The 27333-nt window shown below is 49.8% G+C and overlaps 1 protein-coding gene and 1 long non-coding RNA gene across 7 annotated transcripts in view; one reads left to right on the top strand and one right to left on the bottom strand.

Moving 5' to 3' along the window:
• Positions 1–27333, bottom strand: part of LOC138567091 (uncharacterized) — a 229927-nt gene that overhangs the window by 15894 nt on the left and 186700 nt on the right. The gene's annotated exons all lie outside the window — the stretch shown is intronic.
• The window catches only part of TM7SF2 (transmembrane 7 superfamily member 2), a 224692-nt gene continuing 205784 nt past the window's right edge, over positions 8426–27333 (top strand). For 3 of the 6 annotated variants that reach the window (XM_069644955.1, XM_069644950.1, XM_069644951.1), the window contains exon 1: positions 8426–8559. The gene's annotated coding sequence lies outside the window, so the exon portion shown is untranslated. Of the gene's footprint in view, positions 8560–8674; positions 8783–25965; positions 26181–27333 lie in introns of those variants that run through there. The other 3 variants (XM_069644953.1, XM_069644954.1, XM_069644952.1) reach the window with 3 other exon arrangements.

Genomic DNA, 27333 nt, shown 5'->3' on the forward strand with positions numbered 1-27333 from the left:
AGTCCTCCTGGACAGACCTCATTGCCACATTTGGTCTAGTGGTTGTTTCTCAATCGTGCATGGTGCCAGTTCCACTACTCCTTCTCTGGTTCCAGGGTACAAATGCGCTATCTTACACTAGCATGGGATTTCCAACATATTCGTCAGTAGTTTGTGCAGCCCTTGGTCCGGGGAATTCAATTTAGGGTGTTCACCTGAACCAGCTCTTTCACATTGTCATACAGCCTCAGTAAAGATTCCAGACTAAAGGAAGTGCTGAAATTGAGGCCGGGCCAAGGGTTTCCATTTCCGGCATAATGTTAGAGTCCCTCTTTAATGTGATGTTTTTAGGGGTGACGTAATTTTCATTTAGTGGAGCAGGCTGAGCTTCTCTGAGTCTGCGTAAGTTCTGGTGCTGCATTAGTGAGCTATTTACAGGACTGAGGTCATGTTTGTAACCCCTTCCAGATCATTGATGTTTTGTTTCACTGTGCAAACCAGTTTTTCTAGTTGTTCAATGGGAACGTTCCCTAATTCCCTCCATGTCATTACAAAGTTTCTTGAAAGATTGATCCAATATGTTCTGATGATCATTGCTTGTAGTGAAGGGTGCCACCAAGGGGCTCCCTATTCTGCGCCATTAGACTAATGTATGCCTCCACATTTACGCCATTGTCACCAGACGTACATTTTGGGGTAGCAAAAGTTACATGGGCTTTACTCGTAGGTGGCACTCCTTTATCAGCAAACAACGGATCTTTACTCATTGGTGGCAGGACTTTGCTGGTTGACCCCGTACTCTGCCCTTGAACCCCCTCATGGGAGTCTTGACCATCTCCCAATACTTCAGAGTACAGGGTAGGAGTGCTGTCTACTTCAGGGGCCAGGTCTCCATCCAATTCCCCTCTGTCACCCCTTTCTTCTGTAGGCGGCGGCTTAGATGTACTTTGTTGCTCCCCCATGGAAAGTTCCTATTCGCTAGGAACAATTTTTATTTCTGCATTTAATCCTGCATGTGGTTCTGCAAAGATGGTTTCCAAATGATTGCTGTATTTCGCACTGTCTTTCCGACTCCTTGTGGACTTGTAGAGCAATTCGCCCCTTTTCAGTTATTTTCAGCTTGCCGTTGCGAAGCTTAAACATTTTAGTAGTTGTCCCTTAGTTTCCACAATATTTTTGGTGCGATTGAGCACGCACCGTGAGACAACGTATTGCTCTTTCCTTGTGACAGACCCACTTTAGGGCTCAAAGGGTAAAATACCAACCCGGCAGTCGCCTGGATCACAAATACGAAGAGAATGGACTTTCAACTCACTCCTCCAGCACGGTAGCAGGTTTCCCTTGGGCTCAATGGGTAAAAACCTACCCTGTAGTCACCCGAGTCATAAGTCAGAGAAGAATAGAATTTCCGCCCACTCCTCCAGCACAGTAATAGTTCCTCTTACCCAATTCATAGAGTCTTGTGGAGTCCCGAGATTCACCCGGGTTAGAACCCTCTTCTCTTTACAACACTGGTATGCAGGCAAAGGGGACTCAGGGAATCCAAAGCACACCTTCCCCGACTTTGCCACCTTGTCCTGCTGGCCGGACTGCCAGACTGCTTCACTCAATGCTCACTCTCCGCGACTCACTCCCCCGACTTTGCCACCTTGTCCTGCTGGCCGGACTGCCAGACTGCTTCACTCAATGCTCACTCTCCGCGACTCACTCCGTGACACAGAGGGATTTTTGGAAACAGCAAACAGGCTCTAGGGGAATGCCAGACTGCTTCACTCAATGCTCACTCTGTAGCTAACAGGATATTCTCTCGAGATCAAATAAATGTTCACATTCCCTGGCAGCCCTGGGCTCCTGCATTATGCTACACCTGCATCAATGGTGGGGATGCACCATAGGGCAACACTGGTGCCTTGAAGGTCTTCACCAGATTGGGCGAAGTGGAAGAATTATATGAATACTCATCTCCATTTTTTTCCCAACCCTTAGTGTTGATACCAGTACCAACTCAGACACTTTAGACTAAAGAAGGCACCTATCATCATTCAAAATGAGGTAAAGCTTGTACTGACTACCATGGATAAGATCAGCATACCCGACCTGAGTTTTCAGTTCCATGTTTGCAGAGTGATTTGTGTACCTCAGTAAGGTGCTGTAGTCCCTTCAGCTAACTAATCGGTAGTCAAGACCAGGAAGCACTGGAGTTGTCAAAGCTTGGTAGTTCACATGAACCACGTGGCAGGAGGGGAATGATCTTCGTGGCAAGATTCAAGCAATGGCCCCAAAGTGAAATGCACCCCGTAGTGGAAAGCTATACATCTATAATTGTATGTTGTGTATGGTCCCCCTCAGCCACTTTTCCAAACCCTTTGATGTCCCGTATGGACCAAGATTGCAGGGGATTTAGAGTGGAGGCACGAGGGACTGTATATACGGTAGCAAATACCAAGGGCCTCATTTACAAGTATGGTGATTGTAGTAATTTAATTACTGCTCCTTTACCATCAATTTCCTGTACCACCAGATTTCGAGTTTTGGGGGTAAAGTGGAGGAAATACCTCCAACGCTTGCTGAAGGTTTTTCTTCCTTTTTAGCTCCAAAATAGGAGAATTTACAGAGGAGGGAATTACCACCAGCAGTAAATCCTCCAAATCCCTAATGGCATACTGTGGATTCCAGGAATGGTGATCAACACTGGCATTCTTCCACTTGTAATCTGGCAGATTTACTGTCATTGTGACTGGCAGAAATTGTAAACGAATTTGGTGATATTCCTGCAGGAAATACCACCAAATGTGTATAGGAGCCCCCAATTTGTCAGTCATTTGTGACAAGGAGGTCGTCTGCTACAGCACAGACATTATGGGCCAGGCGGCAATGATTCTGAGTTGCGACTCTGAGAGAAGAGCGTTCACCAGCCGCGGAGCCGGCGTTTGCTGTGCAGTGACCGCCATCTTTGTTGCTCGAGTCACGGAGGTTGCGGCTCCCTGGAGGAGTGCTTGTACGCCTCCCTGGATAAATTCTTGGACACTCCACGGACACGTGGATATTTTGTGGGGGGGGGAAAGAAAGAGAAAGTAAGATGTTTTCCCTGGTCTTGATTTCGTTTTGCCTGCAATTGTGGAGACAACACGGAAGGGCCTAATATGTCATTTTAGCCACAAGTAAGAGACTGTTTTTCTTTGTTTCTGGAGGAGAGCCAAGGGTAGGGCTTTCCCAGTGGTGTGTTTTCTTGCACTAGTGGAGACAGGCCCATTTGTGTCAAGGAAGGCTGTCATTGAGTGGCCAGTGGGGAGGGGGGGGTGGATGCCACACATTTTTTTCTTCTTCCTGTGTGAGTTGCGGCCGCTGGTCTAGGAGGGGTACTTGTGTGCCCACGTGCATGGTGGATCATGTGTAGGAGGAGGGCTTGAGCCGGTATACCCAAGGTTGGTTGCCCGCGAGTGCGATCAACATGCTGGGTGATCAAGCTGGTGGAGGCGCTGCTGCTGCTGGAGTTGCGCTGGTGGGAGTGCAGGCACTGCGCCAACAAGGTGCACTGGCCCTGATGCCAGAGTTTGACATGTCAGGGGCTCCATCCAGCCTGGGACCACGGTGGAACTCGTGGATTGACCGTATGGACATCTACTTCAAGGCCACAGGGGAGACTGACGATGAAAACAAGGTGTCGACCCTCTTGTGCTCGGCTGACCTGTCGGAGCTGGTGGACGATTCCTATGCTGCAGCAAAGAATGCGCTGCAGGAAAATGTCATGCCCCTCGCTAACATGGATTATAGAAGGTTTCTTGTGTAACGATAGGCAAAAAGATGATGATTCCCTAGAATCTTTTCATGGTTGTCTACGGCCCATGGTGGCAACCTGCGCATGGGAAAAGGAGCAAGGCATGATTCGTAACCAGTTGATCCAAGGATGTGCGTCTGGCAAGCTGCGTTGTCATGTGCTGAGGGAACCGGGCCTAACCCTGCCCCAAATCATTGAACTTGGACACTCCTATGAGGTGGCAGACACACATCCTTCCAAGAGGGACGCAGCGATACGTTCGCTCAAGGTTGACGAGGTGTGTGTGATAAGTAACGGTTAAGGGGCGAGAGGGGCCCAGCGGGCCATAGCGCAGCCAAAGGATAGAGGCACCAGATCGCCAGAGTTGTGTCTAAAGTGTGGGTACGGCAGACCTCTACTCCCGGTGGTGGTACAGAGAGGTCCCGTCAGGGCCGGATTTTTCAGGCAGCAGTGCCCACCAAATGTGGCCTCGTTGACTAGGATGAGGAGGGAGAAGGCCAAGAGGTTAAGGAAGACGACGATGAAGAGAACATATTTGTCATTTCCAGTGTGAGTGTGATAAAATCAAAGTCCAGGAGACAGCCAACGTGCATGGTGCGTGTTGATGGATCACCAGTTCCGGTGTTAGTGGAAAGATGTGCCTCTGTCAATATTATGGCGAGAGTGCACTATGACGCAATGAAGGATCCCCCAACACTGAAGCATCCGAAAGCACCCATCTTCATGTTTGGGGGAGACCAACCGATCCCACTGATGGGTGCATTCGTGTCACTGGTGGCGCATGGCACAAGTTCAATCAAGGCCAAGTTCTTCATCACAGATGTGAGTGCAAACACCCTGTTGAGCTGCGCTGTAGCTGAGGCCCTGGGGATTGTGAGTTTTGCATACAGTGTGTACGTGGAGGATGTGCACAAGGTGCTGGAAAGGTTTGCAGATGCATTTGTCGGAATTGGGCAGATGGTGGGTGAGCTGATCATGCTGCACATAGACGAGTCCATCCGACCTGTTGCCCTGAAACATTGGTGGGTCCTTTTTCTTTTAAGGGAGTTGGTGGACAAGGAACTGGAGAATCTCATCAACCTTGATATCATTAAGAAGGTCAAAGGGCCAACGCCCTGGGTGTCACCCATTGTCATCGGCCGGAAGCCTAAGCAACCTGACTCCATCAGACATGGACATGCGTTGTGCCCAACAAGGCGATAAGGAGGCAGAGACATCTTATCCCCACAATTGACGACATCATAGCTGAGTAGTTGCAAGGTTCTTCTCGAAGCTTGATCTGAGGGCTGGGTAATACCAGGTCGTGCTACACCCAGAATCCAGGTACATTACAACATTCACGATGCACCGAGGCCTGTACAGGCACACACGTCTCAGCTGTGGTGTGTCGTCTGCTGTCAAGGTGTTTCAAAACATCATCAGGGGTGCTTTGGCTGACCTGGAAGGGGTCATAAATATCTGTGATGTTATCTTGCTGTTTGCAAGGTCGGAGGTGGAACACATGGCATGACTAGTCAAAACTCTTGAACACATCCAGGCCCTGGGTCTAACGCTCCACAAATAAAAGTGTGAGTTTCTGAAAACCAATATTGAATTCTTTGGCTTTGTGTTCAAGGAAGGAGGTGTGTCGCCTGATCCCTGCAAAGTTAAGGACATCAGGCATTTTCACCTATATGTACTGGGCAAGCCTGTGACGGTTGCGACAGACCACAAACTCCTGCTGCCGATCAAGGCCGGGTCGTCTTCCAAGCCTCCGGGCCAGGATTGAGTGGTGGATGCTGGCTCTATTGGAGTATGGAGTGTCGTTGGTGTACCGACTGGGTGCGAGCAATGCAGCTTTCTATCTGTCGAGACACCCCTAGAGTCGGGAATCTGGCAAAGCGAGCAATCTGGAGGAGGCAGAGGAACATGTGCAAGTAATAATCGAATCTGCCACTCCTAACGTCATGCCCATACAGGAGTTGGAGAAAGCGTCAGAAGACGATGAGTGCTTAAGCATTCTCTGAGGTGCCCTTCAAAAAGGGAAGTGGACGACTGTTCTGGAAAGCCTTGGAAAAAGGACTCATGAGGCCCGGATGATGTTGGAACAGTTGTGGAAAGTCTGAGACGAGTTGGCGATTGCTGGCTCGGGTCTGCAGCTACGGACAGGATGGTAATATCTGCAAGCAAGATCCTGCAGGTGATTGAGCTGGCCCACCAGAGTCATCAGGGAATGGTGAGCTGGCCCACCAGGGTCATCAGGGAATGGCCAAAACAAAAGCCTGCCTAAGGCTGAAAGTTTGGTTTCCTGACCTGGAAAGAAAGGTCAAGGAGCTTGTGGCGGGATGCCTATGGTACCAGGTAGTGGCCACGACACAGAGGGAGCCCCCGATAGAGTTCATGGCTCGAAGCATGCAACAGTGGGAGATTGTACATGCAGCTTTTGGCTCCACTTGGAGGGACACGCACTTCCTGGTGGCGGTGGATCAGTGGTCGAGACATCCAGAAGTGGAGTTCCTACAATCTGCATCATTCGACGATGTGGCAGTGGCATTAGAAAGATTTTTGCGACTCACGGCCTTCCCTAGGTGTTGTGCTCTGACAATGGACCACCATTTTCAAGTTGAAAGCTTCAGCCAACTCATGAAGGAGTATGAAATACACCATCGGAAGATCACACCGGTCTGGCCAAGGGCAAATGGGGAGGCAGAAAAATTCATGAGGACCATTAACAAGGTATTCCGCATCGCCCATGCCCAAGGACATTGTCTCAGAAGGGCCCTCTATCAATTTCTGATGGAGCATCGGGCGACACCCCACTGCTTCACATCGGTGCCGCCGGCAGAGGTCATGTTCAAGCGATGTCCGAGAGGTCTTCTCCCAGACACAGGGGACCGGGAGCTGGCAGTGATCTAAGACGACCGAGTGGCAGAGGAAAAGAGATCCAGGAATGAGAGTGAGAATGCTAGAAGAGGACTCAGACCTAATGCACTAGTGATTGACGAAGTGATTGTGAGAAACAGGCACCCACAAGGGAAACTATCATTGCCATAGGAACCCAACCCCATGGACATGGTCGCTGTAAAGGGATCCATGGTAATTGTCTCTAACAGGACAGCAACAATCACAAGAAATGCAAGATTCTTCAAGAGAATCCCGGAGACTGACCAGCCAGGAGTGTCCCCGGGAATGACGCGTGCAGAAGAAGCCAATGAAAGTGGTGGGATTGGTCGTTCTCTGACTCCTTTGGACCAAGGGGATCTAGGTGAGGAGAGGCCGAGCTGGGAAGGGGGCCGGCGGTATCCGCAACATGCAGATAGGGGGAGACCTGCACACCTGGAGGATTATGTGTTGGACACATGAACTGAACACTGGACGCTGTCCCTAGTGACTGAGTAACTACTTTTGCTGTTTGTGTGTTAATTACCAGTTGTCTATGTGGTGACATAGTTCGTCCATTGTTTTGTTATGAATAAGGAGGAGTGCAGTGTCCCTTTAAGAAACACATGCGGCGGAGTGACATTACTCTGTTGCGCGTGTAAGTTAATAAATGAGGCATGTCCCCTGGTGCCTCAGAGCACATGCAGAGACCTGGCGGAGAGCAGGGTGCCTGGTGTCATCTGTGGGGCCGGGCGGCTCGCCGTGTGCACGACCCTACAGGGTTCCATACAACAGTCACCACAGCACACAGCATCTGTTGTGGGCTGCCTCTGGTCTCCCGGGCAGCCCACCGATGGTGTCGGGATCACCCGACACGAGAGGTGCGCTGGGTAGCAGCCGGCGAACCTGGCGTAGGGGAGAACCCTACGGCACCCGGTGTCACCGGGCGCAAGACTCACAGTGCGGGGGTGTCACCCCCAGTTTCCACAGCCGCGGCTCTGAGGGCACTCGAGGCCGCGGTACACAAGAGGCCATGTCCACGTGGCACGCCCACAACCCAAGGAAACACAGACACGAGTTGCCACTTCCTGGGGCTCTGCTGCTCTACCCTCACAGCGCCAGCAGAGCCCCTTTTATTAAAGGAGCACGTGAGCGTCATGACACAGTCACGGCGCTCACGTTAACCAAACAACTAGACCCCCACACAACAGCATCCTAAAAAGGAAAAACAAATACCTTGAAGAGGAAATGCTGTCTCTCCCTGCTTTGACATCAGGGAAGGACAATACCTCTTTACCAAATTTATTGTAAATAAAAGCTTGAAGCCATACGCAATGATTTCCTTGACTCTGCTGACTAAACACGTATATCGAAGCGGCCCAAAGCTAAGTAATATCACGAGGGATTGGGTCATCATCAGAGCCGGAAGGATAGCTCAGGGGCAGCGCATTTGTCCTAGAAGCGTTATAAAAGAACAATTATAATCATTAGCAGTATTACTTTTATTATCATCTCTGTTATCATCGTTATATTACTTACACTTGTAGTGTTATCATTAACGAGCATCGTAAAAATATCAAATAACTTAAGTGCTTGGCTGTGCTAGTCTATTCTCATATTGTGAACGAACGCAAACATGACCATGGCAGGCGACCAATAGTCGGTCAGTGTGAGCAGGCAGCTGTCACTGAAGGCCAGGCATCATCCAATCGAAGAAGCCTCGCACATCTCTCCACCAATGGCTTGAAGAATAGAAGCACCCTTTCATTGGCCGGTCGTCTTCAGTGCCACCCCTCACCACTAGCTTTCATTGGCCCGGCTTTCCTCGTCGTCTCCTTCGATTGGACTACTGCCGGTAGTGTCTGTATGGGCAGATTGGAGGAGGTTTAACAATAAGGCCGAGTTGCAGAGCCGCCTTTGAAGCAGGTGGGTGTTTCGCGCAGGTAAGTCGCCGTGCTTTCGTGTGTTCATACTAGACACCCCCGGTGCGGCCCCTCCTCCTTGGGTTGGAACTCGCCACTTGCATGGTCACTACTATTGTGTGTGACAGCTCTATCAACACACCGAACTATCAGTGGGATAAGAATCTTCGACCTGCAGCAGGTTACGCGCGCACCCCTTTATCAGGGATGTTATCTCACAAGGATTGAAACATTTGAGCTGGAGGTAAGAATCATCAGTTGCAATAACCAACGTAGCTACCTCACGCGTAGCTGTGCATTGCATGCCCCTCCAGGCCCCCATCCCCCTCGTCATGTTCCCTCGTCCACACACGAGTGCCTCAGGCTGAACTCTTGATAATAATGTTCCAGGCCAGTTAACTGTGTGACACTTGTAACAACTCACTCTTTTTTTTCAAATTGTTCAAATCATGGTTGACTTTAGAAAGTTATGCATGTCAACAGTCATGTGGCCTCCTTGTGCGCGTGTTAGAAATAGTCCGACACAGGGGTAGATTGAAAAGTGAATCTAATGGAGGGAGGACAAACCAGAGAGACTGTCTCTGTAACTTGCACAGGAGTCTTTTGGTTGTGATACAGTCACCTAGGCAACCTGGCACACTCAAGCAAACGAACTGCTGTTGGTGAGTCGGGAAGAGACCAGGCATTCCGATAGACGGATGTTTGCACTTTGGAAGTGTATGGGGAGACATAAGGCGGCTTAATTGAGATTGCAAGCGAGAGATCAGCAGCGCGTGTGTTATAGTGAGGTGTTAAGTATATAGCACTTTTCATAGAACATATATCGCATACATTCTCACCCAACCGTAGTTGTTAGACATTTTGGACCTTGGAAGGATAAGGCTGAGCTGGGATTCGCACCTGCGATCTTCAGAGACAGCCGCTCAACCCGCTGAGCAATCTTACTGACAGTAGCTAGATCATCAGTTATATGAGAAAAAGCAGAGAAGAGAGAGTATGACAGGGCATATGTTTGACATATGTTTAGAAACGGAGAGAACATGCAATCTGAGTATGCGCGCGAGAGAGAAATCAGATAGAGAAAGAACGCGCCAGAGAGCCCGAATGTAAAGATAAAGTGAATTCAGAAACTGGCGCAATGTCTAAAGAGGCAGTTCCAGCGTGCGAGAGATTCGCACGAGGAAGAGACAGCATGGCCATATGCGTGTGTGAGGGGGGCATGGACACACCAGTCACTCGGAAACAGAAAGCAGAGAGAGAAACCAGAAGCAGACCGAGTTGAGCGCAGAAAGAAAACGCGGAAGTGAGTCTGTGTACATCCGAGATAAGAAACTGGAAGGTCACCTTCCACAGAAATGCTCGCAGAACAGAAGGAGCAAAGGTGAAGGAGGGAGACGAGCACAAATACTGCCGGACTCATCCAGGGGCGAATTGGCGAGACTCTATTGAAGTATATGGAGCAGTGATATGTTAAATGTTTCATAACCTGGGCATTTGTCCATCCTTGTAACCAACACGCTTGATCATTCTATTCGCACCTTTCGATTTCGCCCCAGGAAATATGCAGACTGAGACATGTTTTCCTTGTTGGCATAAAAAGGCATCAGATTTATTTTCACAACATAATAAACGCAAAACACTGCAAACAAATATTGTGTAAATAGTTATGAAGGTGCGGCGACCTGCCGACTGCTCTGTTGTCCGAATCCTGCTTCCCCCTTTTCCCAACCAAGTCCACTGTAGGCCAAAGCCCCCCCAACCCGTTCCTGGGCTGGGGGGGTGCTGTTTAGTTGGGGGGAGCTGAGCCCTCATTGCTACCTCCAGCACCCCTGCCGCTTAGGCCCCCAAGGAGCGCTGGTCCAGAGAAGAGCGAAAACCCTTCCCGCTTTCCCACGGCTCATTAGCAGTCTGTATCTTGCCACTAGTCGCCAAAACACTGCCACCCCAAAAGTGGGTCCACGCCCACCATGGCTCCCCCCTTCCTTCTCTTATAATTGCAGCTTCCAACCTCTTCGTACTAAGACATTTACTCCAACTCGCACTTTGTTTACATTATTACCCCTTGGTTTCCACTTGAAAATGCGATACTACCCCTTTAACATGCTTCTCTCCAGCTTTTAATAAGCACAACTCCCCCCACCACCACTCTCAAAGTTCTGCCCGCCCTTGCTGGAGTTACCAGGCTGGGGGAGCGCCGTTCCTGGCGGAGGAAGCTGAGCATTTGCTCCTCATGCGATACAACCTCTCCCTATAAGAGGCAGCCCGCTGCCTTCTTCCATGTTTTTAATACCCCCCATGTGCTCCTCTCCCACTTTCAATAGACAGAACACCCCCCTCCTTCCCCCCAACCAGGCCGGGGGAGCGCCGTTCTTGACGGGGGAAGCTGAGATTGTATTCCTTTGTTTGCCTTTAAAAAAAAATTAATAATTCTTCCTTTCCTCTTGCCTTGTTCCTCTCCATAATTTATTAAGCTAATTCTAACCACATGAATCCTATATAACCTATCCCCAGCACCAATCTTGCCTCGCTATAAGCACAGGCCAGAGCTAATTCCCCCCAGCTCATTCTTCCGTGTAAAACACACCACAATATTACTGCTTTGTAACCGACAATCATGACATTTAAAGAAGCCTTGTCAACCTTTTTGCCCTAAGATATAACCTCATATATTAACCCTCGACCTCTGTGTCAACCTCAGACCCCTGACCCCCGATTCTGAATTGTCTGCTTCCCAGCCCCCCATCGCCCATTGTCAGTTACTCCAGAGTACGGGCGTGGGCGAGTGAGTTTCAATTATGCTTAGCCTTCTCTTTGGGTTTGCTGCCACGCCTCTGCTTCCCTTCCCCTGAAGCCGTGCTGTGGTTCCCCGCACCATTGCCCCCAATGTGTTGAAATCTGCAGATGTTGCCAAAAGGGCAATACCCATCTTCAAACTTCCAGCAAACCGCCTGCTCCCCCTGCTGATAACTGGGTCGACTATTCCAGGAGGAGCAGCCACGGGAAGACCAACTCCTCATGTCCCCATCATACCTTCTCTCCCTCTCATGCTGCGGCTTCTCGCCCTGACCCTTGTACCCCGTCTCCCTTGATGGCACCATCTTCTCGATGTAACCCCTGATATCTACCTCATTCCAAGACATATCATGCCAAACCCGCATCTTTAGCCTAAAACTCTGGTCATATTTTAACCAAGCATCTCCGCCATAAATCGGGTATAAGGTATGGACGTACTGCTCGTATGCAAATAATGCCCCTGCATCCTGTGGGAACTTTTCAATCATGATGGATGCCAGCATCCTAAAAGCCGCCAACCAATTGTGGATGTTCTCATCCACCTTGGCCCTCTCCCTGTCCTTCTCCCTCTCCTATTCTGATAATTTGCGTAAGCCCATCCCCACAGGCTCCATATCTAACAGGGAAAATATCTCAAAAAACTCTTTCTGCCAAATCCTCTCCTTGTAGGCAACAGGAATGTGCCACACCAAAGAGTTCCCTGCTGCCCATACTGGTGCAAAGCCCGGCATCGCCCTCCCATACTGAGTGGTATCACCCCACCCTAACGCCTGTCCTTGGCTAGCTGCCTGCGTTGCTGCCGGCTGCTGCAGCTGGCTGCCCCCCCCACACTCCCTGCAAAGGTTCCCCAGGGCAGTCCAGAGGCTTGATTAACCCATACCCTGCCCTGGTTGCCTGCCAGTGCAGCCCTCACCTGCTGTGGCCGGCAGCCTCCCCCCAATGAGGTTCCACCGTTTAGTGAGGAGGCTTGATCCATGACTGTGGGGCTCACCCCCTACACCCCCAACATGCCCAGCCTTTCACTCTCACCTTAGTGGTGCACCGCCTCTGCATTCTTCCCCACCTGATTGAATGCATTTACATTACCACAGAACGCTTGGCCACCCCCCGCCCCATTCCCCCATGCCTGCAAGCACTGCATGAACATACCTTTGACTTGCTCCACGGACGCAGGTCCCGCCGCTGACACCGCCACCGAGCTGGCAACAGGCGCGCTGGGTTCACTGCTCCTACCCCTTGGAGCCTCCACAGGTAAGGCCGCCGCATTGGCAACAGGCCCCTGCTTTCTTGCCCTGGCTCCTGCCCCTGCTGCCTTTCGCTTCTTGGCCTCCTCTTCCTGCTGCCTACTGGCTTTTGCCTTAGCAGTGGGCATCCGCTTCCTCTACGCTGCAGGTTCCTCCTCCTTCGCTGTGCCTGCCTTCCTCCTCTTCTTTAATGGCCTGGATCTCCTGCAGCACCTCCTTTGCTGAAAAGTTAGGAAACAGTAGTGGCGATTCTGGCCTTTGGCTTGGCCATGCTGCTGTGTTGCCACCATGTGTAACTAGTTTGGGCCATGCTTGGCCGCTGCCATCTGCGCCATCAATACGAACTGCTCCCAATCTTTGTCAGGGCAACAGAACCCTGGCTTGCCTTGTGCCTGTGTGTAAATGTTTTCTTGTTGCAGCGCCCTCCTGGCACATGTACTGCAATGTCTTGACTAGTAGCAACGGCCTCCTGGCACATGCACTGCGCAGGCGAAGCTCTCTGTACTCTGAATTGCTGTGTCCTTTTGTTCTACCAAACGTTTGTTTCCGGCGATGCTAGTCCTGATGTAAAGACACAGCGGTGAACCCACTACTTTCAGCGGCCTCCTTGCACACGCACTGCAAAGGCTTGTGTTTGGCAGCAGCCTCCAGGCACCTGCACTGCCCACAAAGAATGCTCTGTACAGACAGCCTCCAGGCCCCTGCACTGGTTCACTGTTAACGTTAAATGTCACTGTAAACTTCCCTCGGCACACATGAAGTGGTTTCCCAAAGTCTAATTAGTTAGTTTTGCCGAGCCTTACGTGCCCCCAAGTCTTTCACCGAACAGCAGCCCAGACCTCTTAATGAATATTCAAATGAGGCACAGTTCTGAATGCAGGCCGATCCTTCCTTACAATTTCTACGTAATTTCACCTTTCGGTGGCCTGGCTAACCCAGTTCAATGAGTCAGATTTTGCCCAAAACTTAACTTTCACCCAAATGCAGCCCGGGCATACAGTGTTCCTGAAATAACTAAGCTTTCGCTGCTCGCGGTAGAATTGCAGCATTTGACTTGCTCCTGCGAATTATGGGATGCCCAACTGCTGTTTGTATAGCTGGCACGCTTTATACCCGCGTGTGAGTGAGTCTCTGCGTTATCCTTGCAGTATTTGCTCTATCCACAAAATCCGTTCACTCCTCGGCGGCCCGGACACACATAGTCAACAACCTTGCCCCCCCCCCAAAAGTCTAGACTGCTGTACTTTCACCTAAATGCAGAATCAGGGTCCACCGAATTAACGGTAGCATAGATCAATGCATTTTCACCCCCACACAGCCCAGTCTTTAATGTCCACTCCGCCTCAGCGGGTCACGGTGGCTCACCACCTCTTAAGCTCTCTCCACCACCTTATGGTCCCTCACTGCCCGTACGGCCTCCTTCGACGCTGTTCCTCATTCTCTGCTTCCCCACTGCACGCGGCGGCCCCAGGCACACGCATCGCTGCTGAATTTTGGGCTCCTTCCCTGCTTCGGCGTCTTCTTTCACGCGGCTCCGCTCGAACTCCTGGCTCTTCCTCAACGTTGGTAGCCTGCAACTCCCGACTCCTTCTATCCGTTCCTGCAGGAAAAAAATACACTGGTCCTTTGTTGTCACGGGGGTCCTTCTGCTGGGGCTGCAACTTTCTGAAGACGGAGACCCGGCGGCTTATAAGCTGCCTGGCCCGCCCCTTCCCATTGTTCTTCTTCGCATGCATTTTTCCTGGTTTCCGACCCTCAGGATACCTCCCCCTAACTCAGGGGGGAGGGAGGAGAGGACGGCTGCCCATTTACTACTGCACCTCCTCCATTATAGTCACGTTGCCACCTCCATATAATTCACCAGTGGTCTAACAGCGCAGAGGCGTATATTGTGCCCCTCCTGCCAGGGGTGTCCAGATCTTGGTCTGCCAGAGAATAGAAAAGGGGAGCAGCCAACCGGTACAGGGGGAGGGATGTTAAACACTCACACGTGAAGTAAGGCAGGAGACAAATACAATGTGACGTCCAGTATATGATTTGTCACTTAAATTATGAGATTTACTACCACAAGGAGCCTCTGAGTAGGATACAATCTTACTTTTATTCACCAGCGAGTCAGAGCCTGTGAGTAGGATTACAATCTTATTTTTTTTTGCTAGTGAACCAGCAGAGTCTCCCGCTTCCCACTCTTCCCCAGCTCTCTCCCCCAACCGTCCTCCCACTTCCATTCCACATTCTACAACCCTTGTGACAGCACAAGCCACTAAACATAAATACCTACCATAACACATCCCTCCTCCCCACAAAGATTGACAACATAAAGAAAACAATTTTAAAACAAAGTTGAAAACATCTTAAAAGAAGGAGTAGACAAGTGTGAAGGCAAAATGATGATTAACTTCACTTCATAACATAGTCCTTGGACCAAGTGGGTGGTTTATGCGTTCTGCTACCCCTTCCACAATCATTAACACTACCACCTTCTCTTTCCAGGTTACCTTCTTGTATTCTATCATCCCCACCATTGTTGTTCTCCATCCCTGTCTCTTCCACACCTTCTCCCATCCATACATCAAACGTCTTACTCTTGGACATGGTCCAATCTTTACCACTCCATCTCCACTTACTCAACCTGCACATATTCCACACGGTTCTATCTTCAATCCTGACAGACTTGTTGACAACTTCCTTTTATCCTTACAGGATTCGAAAACTTCGAATCACCCTTACCAGATTAATTATAGTGTTAGGCTGTCTGCCTCTCATAATCATAAACGGCGACTGATCTGAATCCTTATACACCGAAGTTCTCACACACCACAACTTTTCCTCACTCGCCATCCCTATATCGCAATTGTTTCTTACCACCTGTTTCACTGCCTCTACATAACTCTATTACATCTCTCCACTTTGGCATTGGTTTGATGGCGATAAAGTGCTGAAAACATCCACTCAATGCCTACCTTACGCGCATACTTTTGCATTTCAGCACTCCTGAACTGTACTCCATTGTCACTTATTATCCTCTTGGGATAACCCTCTTTTCTTAAAACTCGTTCCAAGAACTTCACTATCTCACCCGTGTCAACGTTCCTGACCCACCTAGCCTCAACCCATCCTAAACAATAGTCTATCATCACCACCAGAAACCTTTTCTTTCTTCCCATTCTATTGTATGGTCCCACAATATCAACCCATAACTGTTCCCACACAATCTCGGGTTTGACCACTACACTGCACTCAGCCTTCTGGATCTTACAACTCTTGTCAGCATTCTGGCAAGTCCAACACTTTCTCACAAATCTCTCTAAAATTAAGCCATGCTTGGCCACTAGTACTTTGTCCTCAAGCTTCTCTTGGTTATGGTGGATCCTGGAGGACCTTCATGAGCTTTCTCTATCAATTCCTCTCTCAATTTCTCTGGTGGAACCAGCCGATCACTTCTCAACAACACTCCACCTTTCATGGAACACTCATTCTTTTTTTTTTTTATAACTCTGTTTATTGATTTTAAACAACATAACATAAAGAAACGTACATGAATAAGACATGGATTAGCGGTATACATTTTGAAGGCAATTAACCATAACAGGGCCTGCGGGGCCAAGGACCGTAAGACATCAATAGGACAAGGCAGGCTAACAATGCTAGCAGCGTTACCAATGTACCCCCGCCCGCAGGGTTCATTGAGCATCCAGCTATTTACCCCATATTTTTTCTAATTTGCGGGGACAGCCCCTTGCATTATAGATCCGGCACTCTAAGGTTGCGCACCTGTCCAGCTCATTACTCCACTGGTTCAGGCTCAGTGGATCGGCAGATCCCCAATTGGCCGCGATAAGTCTTTTGCCTGCCCCCAACGCAATTGCCAAATTTTTTTTCTCATATTTGGACAGGTCTACTTCACCCCCAATGCCCAAGAGTACCATCTTGGGGTCCCTAGGGATTGGTGTCGCCATAGCGGCTGAGATTGTGTTGACACAGCCCACCCAGAAGGCCTGTATCGCCTGACAGTCCCATATCATATGGTAGAAGGTGGCGGGTTCAGTTTTGCATCGAACACATGTCCCGTCTTCTATTCCACCCCATCTGGCCATTGCAATGCGTGAGTGGTATGAACGATGGAGGATCCTCAGCTGTATTAGTCTGAGCTTGTATTCTATACCGATTTCTCTGGGGGACATTAATGCCTCCACCCAATCTTCAGGTTCCAAGGGGCCCAGATCCCTTTCCCACTTTGCCTTTAGCCCGTCGAGTTGTGCAGCCCCGAATGAGTTAAGGGCCTGATAGAGAGTGGAAGTGACCCTAGAAGAGATGTGCTGCAGGAGAATATTGGTCTCGATGGGAGAGCAGGGGGGGTACGACCGTCGTGTCGGGGAATTGGGTGCGGATGGCGTGGGACAGTTGCGCATGCCGAAACCTGTCGATGGGTGCCAGGTCGAATTGTTCGTGCATGGTCTCAAAGCTCAGGAGGCGACCCTCTTGTATCACGTGTGCTAATGTGTGTATTCCTTTTGCCAGCCAGTGACCGAAGGAGCCCATTTTTACTAGTTCCGGGAGGAGCGCATTGTGCCATATGGGTTGCGACAGTGTTGGCTGTCCTTCCCAGCCGATTAGTTTGTGTGCGGCCCGCCAAGCGCGTCGGATGTGGTGGGTCATTTTGGGCAGCACCGGGAGTTGATCGTGGGTGGCATAGAGGATTTGGAGCGGTGTTAGCGGGGACATGGTCTCTCGCTCTATACGGGTGTGTGGCAGTGTGGGGGCCGCGTGCATCCAGTCATTCACTACTCCTATCTGTGTGGCCAGGTAATAGGTGCGTATGCAGGGTAAACCGATGCCTCCCTCCCACACAGATCTCTGGAGCGTGTCAAGGGCGATCCTGGATTGTTTCCCGCCCCATAGCAGTGTGCGCAGGTTCTTGTCAATGAGTGCAAAGGTTTCTCGGGGGATGGGGAATGGGGCGTTCTGGAGGACATACAACAGTCTGGGAAGGGTCATCATTTTGAATAGTGCGGCCCGGCCCATTAGCGATAGGGGAAGAGATTGCCAATGGGGGTGTCTCTGTTAAACCGCTCTATTACTGGTTGTATATTAAGTCGGGGGAACCCATCAAGCGTCGGGTCGAGCCGTATACCCAGGTATTTGAGTTCCCTGATAGAGACGTGATATGGACAGGTCTCCGGGATCGCAGACTCGCCACCCTGAATCGGGAAGAAAATGGTTTTGGCATCATTAACCTTTAGGCATGCAAAGTGCTGATATTCCCTGAGTATGAGGGAGACCACCGGGCACGAGATCCTCGGGTTACTGAGGTATATGAGCAGGTCATCCGCATAGAGCGAAAGGCGGTCTTCTCCTCCTCCCGGCCAGACGAAACCGGTCCAGTTGGTGTTAGCTCTAAGCTCAATCGCTAGTGGCTCGATGGCCAGGAGGAAGAGGAGTGGAGACAGCGGGCATCCCCGTCTCGTGCCCCGGCCCAGGGGGAATGATTTGGAGGACCTGCCGTTCACCCTCCCCGTGGCCTCCGGGGCTGCATATAGAAGTTTTACCCAGGATATAAATGTCTGCCCCAGGTTAATCCTAGCCATGATCTCCCACAAGGCATCCCACCCCACAGTCAAACGCCTTTTCGAAGTCCACCACCAGGAGGGCGAGTGGGGCTGGTAATTCCTTTGCCCTGGACAGCGCCAATTGGACTCTGCGTACGTTCATCCGAGTTGATTTATTGGGGATAAAACCACATTGGTCTTGGTGGACGAGGGTCTCAATCACTTGCAATAGTCTGTTAGTGAGTGTTTTGGCGAGAACCTTCGCTTTGCCATTGATCAAGGATATCGGACGATAGGAGGCGCATTCTTCCAGGGGTTTCCCAGGCTTATGTATGACAACTATGCATGCCTTCCTGAGGTCTGGGGGAAGTACTCCTAGTTCCCTGCTGTAGAAACATGCGGTGCATATGGGTAGGTAGCGTGCTACCGAGGCATTTCCACGTTTCTGTTGGGAATCCATTGGGGCCCGGAGTTTTCCCGGGTTGGAGTTGTGCCAGTGCATCTTGCACCTTGGTTTCAGTGATGTCAGCATTCAGGAAATCAGATTGGTGCTGTGGGAGTATTGGAATCTCGATGTGGTCGAGGTATCGAGAGGGTTCGACTAATGGGTTCCCAATGGGTGGGGTATAAAGATTTTTGTAATAGGTGGCGAATGCCTCGACAATATCCGAGTCTTCTGTCAATAATGTCCCATCCGGAGATCTGATTGCCCTTACGTGTCCCCTGCTCTGCACGCGTCTCTCCAACCAGGCCAAAGTCTTGTTAGCTTTGTCGCCCCATTCATATATTTGGCTTCGGACTAATTGGTGAGCAGTTCGTGCATTGTCTAGGGACAGGTTACTGAGGGCGTCTTGCGCCGTGAGCATCGCTTCTTTTGCTTCTTGGGTGTTTTGTATAAGGATTTGTCGCTCACACTCCAAGACGCGTGCTTCTGCTTCCCTGACCTACTGGACTTGGCGTTGTTGGTAGGCGGAAACCGTGGAAATAACCTCCCCTCGTAGGACTGTTTTGTATGCCTCCCAGATCGAAATCGGGCAGTCCACGAGCCCTCATTAAGTTCAAAATATTCCGTTGTCCTCTTTTCTAGCTCCTCCGTATTTCAGGAAGACGTAGATGATATGTATTTAGGCGCCAATTACGAGCCGGGCGGCAGGAGGGGTTCTTGAGAGTTAAAAGAAGCGGGGAGTGGTCTGAAATTCCTCTCACGAGGAATGCAGCGTCGAGAAGCCTGTGGGTTATGTTGCGGGGGATGAAGGCGTAATCGATCCTGGAGAATGATTTGTGGACACCTGAGTAGAAGGAGAACCCTGCCTCGTCTCCATGAAGTGTGCGCCATGCGTCCACCATTCCTGAGGTCTCGGCGAACGTGGCGAGCGGCGTGAAGGTGGGGCGTGTTCCATCTCTCCTATAGGTTCTGTCGACTGTGATGTCCATTACTTCGTTAAAGTCCCCTCCGAGCACCCACATATCAGCCTCCTCCTCCAGAAGCAAGCTCTGTAGCTCGGCGAGCAGTTCTTTCGTCAGCGTGGGGGGGCATAGATTGCTGCCAGGACCCATGTCTCGCCCCAGATGTCCGCCAGCATCAGTACATAGCGGCCCGGGGGTCTGCCCTGATCTTCCTAACCTGGAGAGGGACTCTCTTGTGGACGAGTATCATTGTGCCCCTAGCTCCTTTCGTGAATCCGGCATGGTAGACATTCGAGTAATTAGATTTTTTGAAAAAGTTTGTGTTTGTGCCTATCAAGTGCGTTTCATTTAAGAGGGCAATGTCCGGTGAATGTCGGTTTAGGTACTGGAGCACCAGCCTCCGCTTTATACTGGAGCCGAGGCCATTGACGTTCCAGGACAGTATTGTCAACTTGTTTGAGTTCATCCTGTCTGCGTGAGTCTATTTGTTGGGGTATCTGGGAGGATTAGTGGCAGTTGCATTTTTCCCGGGGGCGTATGTCGTTTTCCTCTCAGGGGGGGACATCCGGGGGCTGCCTCGCACTGGAGTGCCTGAAGACTGGCTGATACTTGTGTCTCTGGTCCTGGCCCAAAACAGTGTTTGTTTGCCTTGCCTGCTCTCGTCGGTTTCCAGCTTTCTTTTCTTGTGATTCCGTTTCCTCGAATCCCCAAAACTCCACCCCCCCCCCAACTGGGAGCACCTGTCGCCCAAACATTGAACTTATAACTTGGTGAACTTAAACTTCGTCGGGATGATCCGACCTAGGGTGGTAGCTCCTGTGGAGTTACCTGGACTGTGCCTGAAACTGCGATGCCCAGGCGGTGGCGGCCGCACTGGTGTAGTTTCAATGGTGTCCCGTAGCGAATTCAGTGCTGTGATGCCCAGGCCTCATCCGTTCTCTGTGGTATTCCTGGAGGGACGCCCTGGTGATTCTTTTTCGGGGTCTGTCGGAGTGAGAGGTGGCGAGTTCTGCCCGGGTTTGCGAGCGGATGGTCCAGAGGGCGAGCGTCAGGCCGCGGGCCCATTGAGGATCTGTGTTTCGAGCCAATCCCATGCTTCTTTGGGGTTGTGGAATAGGTGTGTCGTACCCTCATGGTGGACCTTGAGCAACGCCGGGAAGAAGAGGGCGAACTTAATTGACAGAGAGTGAAGTTTCTTCTTAACAGAGTCAAACGACTGGCGGGCCTTCTGGACCTCTTTAGTATAGTCCGGGTAAAACCCCACTTTGTAGCCATTGTATGTGATTGGGCCGGAGGCCCGTGCCATCTGGAGGATGGCGTCTCGGTCCCGGTAGTTAAGGAGGCGTGCAATTATAGTTCTGGGCGGGGCTCCTGGGGTAGGTCGCCCAGTGTGTACCCTATGTGCTCTTTCAATAGAGAAGAATTTCGACAGTTTCTTGGGGGCAAAGATGTGAGTCAGCCAGTCTTCCAGGAAAAGTTTGACACTGGGGCCTTCCTCTTTCTCCGAGATCCCGAGAATCCTGAGGTTATTGCGTCGTGCCCTGCCCTCACTGTCTTCGGCTCGGTATCCGAGTTGGTTGACCTTTTGGGCAATTATGGCGAGTTGTTGTTCCAACTGGCGGACGTTCTCTTCTGTGTCCGACACTCTTTGTTCCGCTTCTCCGACCCTAGACGATAGGTTGTGGAGATCCTGGCGTAGGAGAGATACTTCCGTGGAGACTCCACCTATCTTGAGTTCTAGCGATGTTCTCGAGTCCCCAATTGCCTTCATTAGGTCATTCAAGGAGAGTTGGGGGTCCTGAGTTTCTACTCCGACACTTGCTTCTGCCAAGCTTTGTGTCTCCTGGCGAGGGGGGGTCTCCACTGTGCACAGGTCCATTTTACTCTGCAGGGTCTGCCTCTTGGCCTTGTCCTTGCCCATGGTCGAGTCGGTAATTAGTATGAGGATTTGGGCCCGGGTGGGTCGTGTGGGTGCCCCACGGGGATTGACGTGGAAACCAGGGTGAGGTGGGCTTGCCGGGCGTCTATCTTCCACCACTTTGTCTTCGCTCGCGGGCCTCGGCGGGGCTATGTGGATCAGTGTTTGTCGATCCCCTGTTCTGGCTGGTCTGGTGCGCCTGTTGGAGGATCAGGAGTCCGTTGGGGGGGGGGTGTTCGTGGTTGCTCCCCTGTGGGAAGGAGCGTAGTCTCTGTGGGTATGGGCCTGCCGGATGTGTGGGGAGGAGGGTGGGGCAGCGTGGGCGGGACTCAGCCCCGTGTTGTTGGTGCCCCGTGGGGGTCGTTCTGCTGCGTGTCTACCCTAGTTGCGGTCGTTGCACCGCAAGGGAGAAGAGTCTGAGGGGGCCCACCGTGGGCAGGTGGCTCAGTTGTTCGTGGGGAGAGGTGCCTCCCGCCGCCGCACTTCAAGTACGGCTCCGCTGTACGTAGGCCACGTGGGGAGAGCCGTATTATTGTTGTCCCTAGTGTATAAGGGGCCACGGGGGGGAGATATGGCGATTTCCCCACCTCATTCACTCTCGTACCTGGTTACTGCTGGGCACGTGTGTAGCGTAACTTCCATCCACAGGGGAGCCCAGCACACAGTCCTCCCTGTTGTGCTGCAGCTCGACCCTGCGCGTTGCCGTCTCGCTTATCGGGGGAGTCGGATCTCCAGGGTGGGGCCACGGGTCAACAGGCAGGTTGGCGTCCAAGTTCGTGGAGGGAGTATGGCGCGTTATTCCGCCCGCCTCTTAACGCTGCTTCCTGGGTCCGCTCGCTCGCAGCACTGTCGGAGGCGGGAAAGGTGCCGTCTCGGATGGCCTCAGTTGCTACGGTTCGCGTCCTCCGTAGATTTCACCAGGGTTAGATGCGGGGAACAGCCGTTGGCTCTCCGGCTGTGTCGGTGGGTAACTGCCGGGCCCTGCAGTCAGCCCGGCCGAGCGTGTGCCCTCCGTCCCCGCTTTCGGAATCACCAGTGTCCGGCGTGCCGCGGAGGTGGGGAGGGGTGGGCGGTCACTTCACCCGCACCACAATGGCCGCGGATCGCCGCCTGACGAGTTCAGGTCGATTCTCACGTCCCCTGCACCGATTCACCTCGGGGACGTGGCGACTGCTTCACTGTTGTGTCCATCGCCTCCTATGCGCCGCTGGGGTGTTCCTTTCTAGCAAAAGAGGGATAAATTGTAGGATATTTGCCGCGGCCACCAGGAGCTGGTGCGGTTAGGTCCGCATGCGACGCGCGCGCGCGCATGCGCCGTCATCGGAACACTCATTCTTAACTTCCCAAAATGGCTTATCTTTCTCATCCAGTTCACCTTTAGTAAGCCTCCCCTTACTGGTAAATTCTGTCACTCTCTTGAGTACCTCGTCTCCTCTCAACTCTTCTAACCATTAATCTCTAGATACTACTTCATTAACTGATGCCACAACGTCCTCTTTGCAATGTTCCACTTCAACACCATCATCTTCAATTGGCAACTGAGAAAGAAAATCAGCTACTTTATTTCTTACTCCTGGTAGACATCTCACTACCAAATCATATCCCTGCAATCTAACACTCAGCCCTGCTAACCCCTAGGAAGCCCTGCACAGACCTCTTACAGTCAACAATTCTCCTACAGTTGAGATCAGTACACACCGTAAATCTGCTTCCCCAAACATATTTGCGGAAATAATGGATACCCCACACACAATCCAACAATTCTCTTTCTGTAACTGAGTATCTACCTTCTACTTCAGTTACAGCTCTTGAGGCATAACAAATGACGTGTTCCCGTTTCTCTACTACTTGGACAACACTGCTCCCAGTCCTACTCCAGTAGCGTCCACCATGAGTCTAGTCTCTCTTCTGACCACAAATCCACCCAATTCCACAGCACCACAAATGTTGTCCTTCATGCATTGAATGCTTGCATACAACTCTCATGCCATACAAAACTAGCATCTTTTTTCAATAACTTTAGAATCATTTCGGTTATGCACACAAAATCACGGACACAAATTTGCTGTAGTATTCGCAAAGACCTAAGCATTATCTCACTCCATCCTTATTCATTGGAGCTGGTGCACTCCTTATAGCATTCACAGCATCCACCTTTGGGCAGTATCCTTTCCCACTCACAATGTGCCCCAAATATTCCACTTCACATTCTCTAAATTTACATTTACTTCTCTCCACCTTAAGACCTTTTTCCGCTAACCTTCGCAACACCATCTCCAATCTCTCATCATGTTCTTTTTCTCCTTTCCCAAATACAATTATATCATCTTGATACACCAATGTTCCGTTGAGTACCTGAGTCATAACTCTTTGGAACACGGCTGCTGCTGAAGCAAGTCCAAAAGGCCTCCTTTTGTATCTAAACATTCTAAATGGTGTGATAAACACCGTCAAGTCTCTACAATCTTCTGTCAAGTTTATCTGGTGGTAAGCATTCAACAAATCCAAGGTAGTAAACACATCTCCCCCCCATACAGTTCAACATTTTGGAAATGATGGCCATCGGGTAATTTATCTACTTGGATTTTTTTATTCAAGTTTCTTAAATCTACACAAACTCAGTTTCCCATTTTTCTTTACAGTCAGTACAATTGGGCTCACCCACAGTGAAGATTCAATCTTCTCAATCACGTTTTCCTTCTCCAACCTGTCCCATTCTGCCTCCAGTTTATTCATCAATGCAAAGGGAACTGGTCTCGCCTTGTTATGTATGACGTGGATCGCCTTAGGTTTGAGGATAATTCTATGTGCGTATCCCTTTAGCAATCCTAACTCTACTTGAAACACATCTCCTCCTTGTTCTCTTGCACCAATTTTCCCGTTCTTATCACTACCTACATAAAGCACAGGGTCACTTTCACATGGGTCCAGGCGAATGTTCAACTTGGCCTGATCTTTCCAACCAAAAACGTTCATGATGATGATATGATATGATATGGTATGGCATTTATAACGCGCCTATACACAAGTGTTTCATGCCCTTCTTGACCACATACACTTTGATTTCAGCTGTGCGGCCTTTAAACTGCACATTGCTCATAAGGTGACCAATTAAATGTATCTTCAACGCTTCAAATCCTCCTGGATCATGAATGTCGGAACAGTGCAACCTCTGTCTCAGGCCTTTGGATGTCAACTCCTGTCACTTGTTCTCTGTGATTATCGGATATGGTGAGCAACTATGCACCATAAGCTTCAGTGGCTAATTCTCAATTACTATTTCGCATTTAGGACACTTTATTCCATACAGGTCAAGCTTCTTGCTGGATCCACACACCAATACCACTCTGTCTTCCTCTGTATCAGTTTTCATGCACAACCAACACCCTCTTTTTGTTCTGCACACCACAGCGAAATGCCCTCTACCCTTACAAGTCGTACATATTTTGCCGATGGCTGGACAATTTCGGGATGAAGCATAATGTCCTATTCTTTTGCACCTAAAACATCTATCCCTCTCTAGTTTCTGCTGATCAGTATGTGCTCTTCTTAAAACCTTTCCTTTTTTCTCTAAGCAAACTGCTATCCGATCCTTGGACCTAGACTCGCCAAGTCCTTCTTTCTAAACGTGCATCTCTTTCTTTTTTCTTAACTACTGCCACATGAGCCTGATCATTTACCTATTCATCCTTGCCATCTCCAGAGTGCTGCACTTCCTTATTCTTCTCTTTTATCTCCTTTTAACATCTCTGTTTGTGTTCTATTCATTTAGCAATTGCCAAAGCTTGCTGTAGAGCTGGATCTCCAACCATCCATAATGTATCTTGTATTGCTAAATCTTTAGTGTGTATTATAATCTGATCATGTATCAACTATTCCGTTGTTGTTCCTGCACCAAACTTGCATGTAAGTGCCAGTTTCTTTAGAGATGAAACATACTCCTCAATCGTTTCCTCTCCTCTTCTCTTTGTGCCCTCGTATAAAATTTAAACCTGTTTATGGCAACATTCGTCCCTGGAGCATAGTAATTATCGAGTTGTCTTATTACACATGCATGTGCATCAATATCTCCAGTATCCAAATCTGTTAGCACAGGTACCTCCCTATACTTGCGCTGTCCTTCTGGGCCAAGGGCATGTAATAGGAGTAGTTTCTTCTTCTCGCCTGTGAGTCCTTCATCCTCGACAGTTTTAATATAGTTGTGCAAATATTCCCTCCATTCTGGCCAAGGGACTGCTGGTTGACCTGCACTGGAGAAAAAAACTTTCGGCAGGGTGAACTGTTATTCCCTGCATAGGCATGTCTAACTTTAAAGTATTCCTCCTACTTATTTTTTTTTCTGTACCGTGACAAGGAAGAATTGCTGCTGGTTACTTTGCTCCAGAGAAATATGCCTGATTCAAAATGACCATGCCTCACTTGCCACTGCTGTGACCTTTCCTCTAATGCCAGTCTCGACAGAATAGCACATGCGCAAAAACTGGACGTTGCGATGACGCACCGGTTCATCTGCCCTGTTATGTCCTTCCTGCCGCTTTACGAAAAGCAGGGCTTTCCTTCTCTGTGCCGTTTTTAATAAATGATGTGCTCCATACCCGGAGTGTTTTTAAACCTTCAGGCTTCTGTGCTTAAAATGAATCCTGTACTGCACGGCATGGACAGCTGCACAGCGTGGGTCTTCTTCGCTGGCGCTCGTCACCAAATGATGAGATTAACTACCACACAGAGCATGTGAGTAGGATTACAATCTTGCTTTTATTCGCCAGCGAGCTGACGCATCCTCCTGTGCGGCACTCTTCTCCAGCTCTCTCTCCCAACCATCCTCCCACCTATTTTCCACATTCCCCATGTTGTTCACCCAGCATGACAGCACGAGCCAGTAAACATAAATACCTACCACAACATTAACATTGTTGATTTGGCAATATCAAGAGTGAGGCTTTCTTTTGTAGCAGCAAACAAAAAGAGCCTTTATTGGAGGCGGTGAGCAGGCCACAACTGTTTGACTGGGTGCAGGAATTGAAAGGGGAAGCAGGCAATTCCATAACAGAATGTTGCAACAGCAACTGAGCAGGTTATGTGACTGTTGCTGAGATGTTATGTTTTTTATCTTCTTGTAAAATCATAAGGTTTTATTCCCATTGCTGCTGCAAAATGTGCTGTCAAATGTGGTGTTTTGACTATGGGATGGATACGGCTCCCTTGCATCACTAGGTGGAGGAACTTCTGGCCCCATAGCAAAAATCAAAAGCTGGCACCTATGAATATACGCACAGTAAGTGTACATATCATAAAGTGAAATACACAAGTTTGATTTAATTGCCTTTCCCATTTGAAGAAAGTGCACCAGACAAAATAGCATTGGCATTTAAAAAACATTAATCAACACCAGAAAATGACCTGAGAGGGGAGATTTTCCAATAACTACGCTGGCAAAATGTAAAAGGTGCCCACCTTTTAATCCCAACAATCTATAGTGAAATATTTCCAGGAAAACAAAATACCAGTAAGAGACGTGTTTTGATGACACTTTTATGTGGTCTTGTGGGTAAGCGTCTGCACTTGGACAGCCTGGGTGAAATCCTTGTGGCCGAACACTTGAGCAAGTTTTGCTGGACTCAAAAATACCCAAGTGGGGCAGCGGCCACCCTCTAAAATAAGTGTGACCGCCCACATGTATCCTCCATTTATGCCCCAAACAACAACACATGTCCACAATGAGGGAAAATAACATTTCCAGGATTGCAACTTCTGGGCATATATAAATGACTTGCTTGCCTACTCATCGTTTGCCCTTACCCCTATGCTTGGCTTTGAACAGTACTCTGTTTTTATAAAAATGACTTAAGTACACAAACCATAATAATGTATTCAAACAAATATA

This window comes from Ambystoma mexicanum, chromosome 2p, assembly GCF_040938575.1.
Source record: "Ambystoma mexicanum isolate Mex_15411 chromosome 2p, UKY_AmexF1_1, whole genome shotgun sequence".
NCBI lineage: Eukaryota > Metazoa > Chordata > Amphibia > Caudata > Ambystomatidae > Ambystoma > Ambystoma mexicanum.